This window comes from Lygodium microphyllum, chromosome 22 (genome assembly GCF_053477565.2).
Source record: "Lygodium microphyllum isolate KBCC chromosome 22, Lygodium_microphyllum_v1.1.10, whole genome shotgun sequence".
Taxonomy (NCBI): domain Eukaryota; kingdom Viridiplantae; phylum Streptophyta; class Polypodiopsida; order Schizaeales; family Lygodiaceae; genus Lygodium; species Lygodium microphyllum.
The window spans coordinates 8,933,221-8,943,013 of record NC_141156.1 but is presented as its reverse complement, the minus strand read 5'-3'; positions in this window follow the sequence as shown (position 1 = coordinate 8,943,013).

The following is a 9,793-nucleotide window of genomic DNA, read 5'->3' as shown; positions in this document are numbered from 1 at the left end:
ATTTCTTGGATAGTGTTGCCCACCACACCATTTGCAACTAAACCTCGAAGGTGCACCCTCATCTGGGTATCTACTTCCTATCAAATTTTGATGTTTTTTAAGGAAGTTGACATCAATGGCTATTTGCTGATACTGCTCTGTTATCATGTCGGTATAATGCTTCATCATGTCCTTAACCTCGCCAAGAACATTGGAAGCACTCGACTCATAGCCTTGGTCATTACCATGTCGTTCCATTGGCCTAACAATTCGATTAGGCACTGGTTGTTGAGCCACAGGCATGGCATTAGAATTGACCGCCTGGCCTCCACCATTTCGAGTCATTTGACTGCCCGTAGGCATTGACATGCTAGGGGGAGCTGGTAATAAAGGGACGTTTTGCATCATGTTCCCTCTCCCATTAGGGTTAGCCATCGCTATCCCTTGACCACTACTGCCATTGGCCATCGCCATATTGTTTCCCAATACTAAACCCATATTCGAATTACCTCGAGAAGCATAGGCTGCTTGTAGTCGGGATTCCACCTCTTGTGCTCGTGTAATGGCAGTATCTATATCCCCCAAGGGGACACTACTCAACTACAATTGGATATTAAAGTCCAAACCATGTAGGAAATATTGCAATTGGGCAGCTGCGGGGATAGGAATAGAGGTATCCAACTTACGGAAAACCTCTTTTATTTTCTTCGCATAAGCACGAATATCCTCGTGTGGTTCTTGGCGGGTCACGTTGAGTACACGCAACCAATATTGCCCCCCTTTCAAGAGCAAACTCCCTTCGAAAAGCTCCATAAAATGAATCAATATTCAATATGGTTCCGGCTTCTAAACCATGATACCATATAGCGGCTCTTCCTTTGAGAGTCATATTGAAGAACATCATTAAATGTCCTTCTTGGATGCGACAATTAAACATCAGCTTTTGAAACTCCCTAATGTGGAGTTCCGCATCTTCCTCAACTAACCCATTAAAAATGGGTAGCGGGTAACCTAGAGCCAGCAAATCCGTCGTTCCTGCTGGAATTGCAATAGGCTGCGCCATGACGAGAATTGGATTTGTACTAGGAATAGGGGACGATGGGCTTACACCTCCCGCACTTGATGTAGACTGGCTTATGGAAGGAAGGGGAGCACTAGAGCTTTCACCTTCTCCTAACTTACTGCTTCTGGTACTAAGACCACTAGATCCACCCCTCGTAAGGGTTCATCACCGCTACGCTTAGGGGAATATCTCCTAAAAATTTCAGAACGTCATCTAACTCTTTCGTCTCTTTCTTGCTTTTGGATTTCTGCTAGACAATGCTTATCGATAAATAACGGCTCAATCTCAGTATCCTTTGGCATAAACTGCTAGTTGGTCCCTAAACAACCAGGATTCCAGGACCGCCACTTTTAAGCGGCTCCCGGCAGACGCACCACTGATGGAACCTAAAACAGGCCGGCATTGGCTCGTGCACTAGCCGGACCTCTATCTCACGCGCTCAACAACCCCACGGCCTTGCGGCCAGGAGCATTGATGACACATACATTGCCTTCCTAAATATCTTGTGTTTGTATTACGTCATTTCTAGTCCACTCTTCTCTCACCCACTACTCCTCAGAGGGAGTCCCTTACACATTGCCTAATGGCACGAAGCACAGACATAGGGAGTCCTCCAACAGCTGAATGTCGTCATCCCTCTGCGACTCTCCTACACCTTGGGGATTGGCCCCTCGATGCGTCGCTCAATATATAAACATGTTGCACAAAATCCACTTAAGGTACCATTTAATCGTATACAGGAATGTACCATTGTCCTTACTTCTCTTTTCCCTAGACCCCACGACTAGCCTATGGCTTAGGGTGTCCTGTCTCTCACTCAACGTAGGTCAAGATCCTAATGAAAACAATTGCTGTGCATCCAGGATTTCTGATACCTTTAAATATTTCCATGATTTATGCATAGTATGGATGCCAAGTGCTCAAACAATTATGAAATCAATATTGTGCACATGTACAAAACATCCTTTTAATGATTTTCAACTACCGTTCTTATGCGGCATTGCACAAACCTAGCACCAAGGAAACCCTCGTGCTACTAGGCCCTTATTTTATAATTATTTACCGACCTATATGGCATGCAAACAAAAACACCAGTCTTTTCATCATCTTACTTTGCATTTAGATACATTTTGACCACTCTACCCTCCCATCGATCAAATGTTGCATTGTTGTATAGATTTATAAGGCAATTTGCCATCATTTTATGTGTAGAAAGCGGGAAAAACACACTAGAACAAGAAGGTGGGGTTCAACTGAGGCAAATCCTCATGCTTCAATCCCCACAAACATTCACGAACATTGTTCTTAATTTTCATTAATTTTCCGCCCCCAAAATGCATTTTTCCCTATTTTTAGTGATTTTTCTCTATTTTCCTTGTATTTTTCCTCATTTTCTACATTATTTTATTACTAAAAATTCAAAATAGATTACGAGCTGTGGCCCTTAGTTCCTTCTTGCAACAAAATGAAAATTTAGTTGGTGTTCCTATTCATTCTTCCATTTTTATACCCAAAAACATCATTTTCCCTTGATTTTCCATATTTTACGTGTTTTAGTGTATTATTTTGAGCCACAAGATGCATATTTTTCTGATTTTCTGATTAGGATTAGCAAGTACTCATGGTAAACAGTAACATAAATAATTTTTAGCCCACGTGAACAACATTTTATCAATCAAAAGCCATGAAATCTCAAATTTCCTTTGAAAAAATTGAATTACCGCTTATTTGCGTGTTTCGGGTTTCATGTCCATGGCTGCAAATCTAAAAATCAGCAGCACTTCATACTCAGCACAATCACAAATCACCATTTCCAGCCCGTGGAGCAATCCGATCAATGTCGGACAAGCCTCCACCATCCATTCTTCTTCTTCTCTCTTCCCACATGAACTTGCCTTTAGAAGAGAGAGAAAGACTGAAATCAGAGATCTTCAAAGAGAGCATCATTTGACGGGCGAGAGGTGGCGATAGAGTCAGCATCCAGATGAAGCCCCATAATCCATTGGGGGGTTGTTTTGCAGCAGGCAAGTTGCCTCTCCATCCTCCATGGCGCATTTTTCAGGCGCCATCTTCCTCCACGTTTTTTCATCCCTCTTCATTCTCTCTCCACGTTTTTTGCTTCATAAGGTGCATAAATTTTTTTTTTTGGGGGGGGGGGGTCCAAACTCAAAAGGCATGCTCAAATTTGGCCTCCCAAGTGTCCACCTTTTCATATCTTGACCATTTTGTGGCCATTTCCCCGTTCGGACTCCGAATTGAGCTCTGAAAAATCCTGGGAATCTGGCTTGGCATCCCGCATTGGCCGGTAACTCTTGCCAACCCGCAGGATAGTCTGAAAAATTATGAAAAATCAACAAGCATCGCTCGGGCACCTTTAAAGCACTTTGGCGCTTAAAATCGTCCTAGATCAAGCCGCCGCCTTCGAGGTTGAATATTTTTCCCTTGATATTCATAATTTTTAGCTATTTTTAAGCACTTCTCGGCACCTAAATTCGGCTCTCACAGCCCGTAGAGAATCTATCTACTACAGCTGGCACTGGAAACTCCTCGTGCAAGGATGCTACTATGTAGTCCTTGATCCCCTCCGGTATGTTCTTTCAATGATCCAGGACGTTGTGCCGAAAAACTTGTTGACACAACTCTCTCATGCGAGCCATCACTCTCCTCCCCTCATCATTCATGATGATGGCTCTTGACCTACTATCAACCAGGTATCCATAACCCCTAGGAGTCTGCCTAAGATGGGTCCTCTCCCATCTCCGTCCATGCTCCTGGGCATATCCAGGAGACCCCTCTACATCCGGTGTATCGACGGGGGTAACCTCTCTCGGAGTGGCACTCAAAGGGGTGCCACCAAAGGGGGTGCCACCAAAAGGGGTGCCACCTGCTGATGGCTGCGTAAAAGCCGAAGTAACTGGAGTAGACGTCCCCACAGGTGTGACAAATCCTGGAGGTGATGCAGCTCCAGCTGAACGACGAGACGGAGACACCACATTCGTGTCTCCACAACAGCACCCCCCTGATCCTGATGCAGTCCCTCCCTCTGGCCCAAGTCGTGAGTATCGAGATCGTCTGCTCGAAGCTGAAGCATCTGATCGCGCTGAAGCAGATCTAGTAGAGCGCCCTGACGAAGAACGAGACAGCTCCTGGTCTGCCATCTCTTTGAATCTCGCGAGCTGGTCTGGAGACATACGTGCCATCATGTCCTGAAACTCCTCATCGCTCATCCCTCGACTCATCCTGAAAATGTCACCTGCACAGATAAAAAATGGTGTTATAATAATCAATTTAAACTATACAAAGCACACTAATATAAATTATTTTTTAAAAATACCTCTTAAAATGCATATCTTATGTACCTTTATGGAAGATCTAAACAACGAATTGAGTAATACAATTCTCCAAGAATGAAGTATTCTATGGTCCCATGTTAATCTCCTGACACAACTCTACATACACTAGAAGGTCGATAGACATGTCACCACAAAAGAACGAGTCTGCCTTGTTCTCAAAAAATTCTTGGACTACTGTATTTCCATCATTGTTAGCCGATGCAGGCTCCAAGCTTGCGGTGGCCTCCACCCCTTGTAATATCGACCCCTCTATTTGCATATTTTCTTCATCTATGCCTGGAACATCGCTTTGATCATATACTCTCGCACTTCGAGGAGTTGAAGGTATAATATACCACCATCAAGGTTGTCGGGGGTTTGGATAGAAGATTACCTGTTCACAAACACGTACAAAGCGAGTTCAAACCATTGTGACATAAACCATGTCGTATTACAATTAGCAAGCAAATGACTCTATACACCTGTTCACAATGGGCCGGCAACACAAAGGTGTCGCGCAAATCTGTCCATTTTTTTTTGGAATCTATTTCAAGAAATCCAGATGGACCTCGTCGAACTGTTGCTCCATCTCCTCCAAGTACCACTTTGAACCACTCCACATCGAATAGTATCATGGAGAAGCTACGGTAATCCACCGTAATAATACTTTGTAAGTTCCCAAAATACTCCATCTCATCCACAACCGTGTTCAGATCCATTGCTCGTCGCCGGCTCTCTTGCTCAAACCTTGCCGTGACACCACAGTCCATTGTGGAGCGCATTTTGTCAATACGCTCCATGCGAAAATGCCGTCCCGCGACCACGCTGCACTATATATTTTGTACTGTACATTGAAACACTCAAATTAGATGTCGCATATAAAATTTAGATATGACACATTCTAAACCCCTCATCACCTTTGGACTACATCCCCTCGAGAACTCCCACTCCTCCATTGAGACCTCTGTCCCTTTGCTGGATGCTGCAGTCAAGGCTCCATGCAACCATCATGTTGACATAAACCGCGGCATCTCCTCCATGCCTTCGGGATATCAAATCGGTCGATGACGCGTACTGCATCGGAATTCAACTCGCGCTTCCTCTCGATCTTGCCTTGCAATCTGGTACTTGGCGAGCCATGTCTCCATGGAGGCATGGTGCAACATACAAAAGCGATTCACCTTCTCTTCCATTGAGGCATCCATTCTTTTTTCTACCCCATTTCCAACCACCACATCTCCAATCAGTCTATCATCATCCTTCAGCGTCCATAGCATTTCATTGTCTGGTTCCACTGTTGGTAGCCATTGTGAGATATGCACTAACGCCTCTGACACCAACCAACCTTCTGCCATGCTACCTTTTGGACTAGCTCGTTGTCGCACAAAGCCTTTCAGGGTTTTCATGAAGCGCTCTAGGAAGAACATCCATTGCGTATAGACAGGTCCAGCAATCTCCACTTCGTCCACAAGATGCACAAGAAGGTGAACTTGTATCGTGAGCATGCTAGTGGGCAAGTATTTCTCAAAGAGACAGACCGTCTCCACTGCTCCCTGCCTTGCGGATTCAATAGAGGACGTCTTAATCTCTTTCTGTGAGATCCATTGCATCAAAGTCGACAACTTGTAAATGGCCCCGCGAATTTTTGGAGTAAGGTATCCTGCAATCGCGATCAATAGGACAAACTGCCACAAATGAGAAAGCATTACGAATAATGGCCACTTTTCAAATTGCAAAATGCCCATGCTAATTACAATCCATTCTGTTCACAAACCTGACATATCTTATGCTAATCATGGGATTTTAGCCCTGACAATTGGTCATCTTTAGAAAATGCGGACTTGAGAGAACGCATCATACCCGTCGGAGTGCGGATAGACTTGATTACTTGCTTCACAATGCGCTCTTCTTTGGTGGACAAAACCCAAGGAGCACGAGGAAGCTTCACTCTCCCTTCAGCACTCGACTGCGGCCAAAGCGCCTCCATCTTACCTACCTCCTTCAAATCCATTCGTGACCCTATAGTGTCTCTCTTTCCTGTGATGTGGTCCCATAGCAAGCTGCCCACATTCTTGAAAATATGCATGGGATCCATTGACTTGTAAGTGGGTCCAATATGGCAACTCGTAGAAAATTGAGAACCGTTGCATTCCATTTGGATGTGATTCTGGTTTTACCATTTTCAGCTCGTACCAGCTTGCAGCGTTCATACGTGTTAGAGGTCGTCCAAGAAAACCTTCCCCAAGTTCATGATCCTCCGGCAAGAAAGCGGCGTGTCCTTGATATACCATCTTCTTCATGGTTCGTGACCTTCGGGAGTCTAACTGTGGCCCACACAATGGACATGCATGATAACTTGAGGTAACCAGACCTGTAAGGTGAGCCACGATCTCCATATTTTTTACTTTGTAGCGGCCTAGGACGAGCAAGCTAAGGATGAGATGTCCTTTCTTCGTAGAAATCCATGGAGGGATGTTGTAGTTGACAAGCACTATAGGCCACACACTGTAAGAAGTCGAGCGCAGACCGAATGGGTTCACACCATCCATGGCGAGACCGAGCCGAAGATTCATTGGCCCTCGCGCAAAGCCTGGGAAGGTAGAGTCAATGTGGCTCCATGCGCGCGAATCCGCTGATATTTGTTGAACTCCATCCGTGGACCTATTCTGCACATTCCACGTTGTCAAGCTTGCCATGCTAGACGTGTGAAACATGTGGTTTATGTGGGGGATGAGCGGAAAGTGTCTGAGAACTTTTTGAGGGATGGGTTGCCCTTGCAAGTCCTGTCGATACCTATGAGCACCACACTTTGGACATGTCTCCATAGTCTCGTATTCATCTCGAAACAGTATGCAGTCGTTGATACATGCATGGATGTTATTATAGTCCATGCCAAGCTTCCGTAAAACATGTCGTGCATCATCATGAGACTCAGGCATGGTATTTGCAGGTGGTAATATATGATATTTCAATAACCAGAAAAAAATCATAAAACACCTTGAAAAAGCATAAATGTTTGCAATAATACTGTAAAAAAAAATCAATGAAGCCTATGTGCAAGGTACCTGAATAACTCAGTCACACTCGTATCGCTCCAACCGTATTTTGCTTGCACACTTAAGAGTGCAAGCAATGTCTTCAACCGAGATACTCGGCACCCATCATATAATGGTATGGATGCTTCCTCTCTAAGCGGGTCAGATGTCTCAACATCCATGGAAATCAATGCATCGATCATTGCCTCCATCTCACGCTCCAAGATTGTAGGTAGGTCGGGAAGGTTGTCTGTCTCCTCTGGCATTGACAGTATAGATGGGCCTTGCGACTGGTGGATTGGCTCCTGCAATCCATCCATCGCAAGTCCACAAACTCTTCTAATTGGCTGCAAAGGGCGCACTCCCCCTTGGGTCGAGACATCACCCCCCTGGATAGAAAATTTGCCAACAAGACCCAATATTATTGTGTATGGTTTTCAATTAGCTTGCGAGTACAATGCATGATTAATATTAACTTCAAATTACCATTTGCTGAAAATTCGCAATTGCCTGATCAATGATCTCAGATTGAAACTCGCCAAATCGTCGTATGTGTTCTATAGACAATCGGCGTTTTCGTCTAATTGCCAACTTGCATTGAGAGCAATGACATGGGACACGCTGATTAAGATACGTCTCACGGTCTTGAACAATAAGACCTTCTTCGTTTTCCATCTTATCTACATTATAGCAAACGAGGCTTAAATGGATAGCTTTATGGAGATGTACGTCAAGTTGCAAGTTGATCATAAATCTTGCATTGTACATAGTAGTTGAGAGATTTTTTGATGTTTTATCTCGGCCTTGTATCATGCTCAAGGATTTGTTTGTCCCGGTAGATAATTATTCGTTATTGTTAAAAACTGCACTAGAGGGCTTTGAGTATAAGTAATCCATTTATGAGCATCATTGAGGATCTCTTAGTCTAATAATAAATCAGTCTCAACAAAAAGCATCTTAGAAATCTGGTTTTTTGTCCTAGGATCGCGTATTAAAATTAATGCCATCTATGAAACTTATCAACTATAGTAATAAAATTTATTTCAATCAATTCTACTCATAGTCATAAGACCTAAGAGAAAATATCCTATACTCAATTTAAGGGATTCTTCTTCTATAACAATACTTTTGGGTTCATTTTGATGAAGTACCGTAATGATCATTAGCTAGGGTATCATTTTCTTTTAGTCCTTCCGTTGACTAGTTGGCATGATTTCTAATTTGTTATGCCTATAAAGTTAATACAAAAACAATGAATTATGCATATCACAATTAGATCCCCTACTTGGACATTATGAAGGACATGACCAATTTTAAGCCATCTTAAAGAGTCACCAATGTACGTGGCCCATGTCAAAGCACATTGCATACCATTATCGATAAGTCTATTATCTTAAATTTCCTTCCCCTCCCTCTCCCTCTCTTTCTCCCCCTCTCTCTCCCTCTCCCTCTCTTTCTCTCTTTCTCTCTCATTTCCTCTCCTAAACAAGCAAAAAAGAAAGTGATTCAAAAATTAAACAAGCAAGAGGGAGAGTGAGAGAGAGAATGCACTCTCCCTCCCTCTCCCTCTCCCTCTCCCTCTCCCTCTCCTCTCTATCTCTCTTTCTCTCTCATTTCCTAAACAAGTAAAAAATAAAGTGATTTAAACATTAAACAAGCAAAAGGGAGAGGGAGAGAGACAATGCACTCTCCCTCTCTTTCTCTTTCTCTCCCTCTCTCATTTCCTTCCCCTCCCTCTCCCTCTCCCTCTCTTTCTCTCCCTCTCTTTCTCTCTCATTTTCTCTCCTAAACAAGCAAAAAATAAAGTGATTTAAACATTAAACAAGCAAAAGGGAGAGGGAGAGAGAGAATGCACTCTCCCTCCCTCTCCCTCTCTTTCTCTTTCTCTCCCTCTCTCATTTCCTCCCCCTTCCTCTCCCTCTCCCTCTCTTTCTCTTTCTCTTTCTCTTTCTCTTTCTCTTTCTCTTCCTCTCCCTCTCCCTCTCCCTCTCTTTCTCTCTTACTCTCTCGTTTCCTCTCCTAAACAAGCAAAAAAGAAAGTGATTTAAACATTAAACAAGCAAAAGGGAGAGGGAGAGAGAGAATGCACTCTCCCTCTCCCTCCCTCTCCCTCTCTTTCTCTTTCTCTCCCTCTCTCATTTCCTCCCCCTCCCTCTCCCTCTCCCTCTCCCTCTCTTTCTCTCTCATTTCCTCTCCTAAACAAGCAAAAGAGAGTGATTTAAACCTTAAACAAGCAAAAGAAAGAGAGAGGGAAACTCACCGATGAGATATGGCGAGCGTGGGGCGGCTCCTCTTTGCGATGAAGGATCCTCTTCTCCTTCGCGAACAATGGCGGCAGTGGCGTCGACGGCAAGTCTTCTTCCTCTCCTTCTCTCACGACGGTC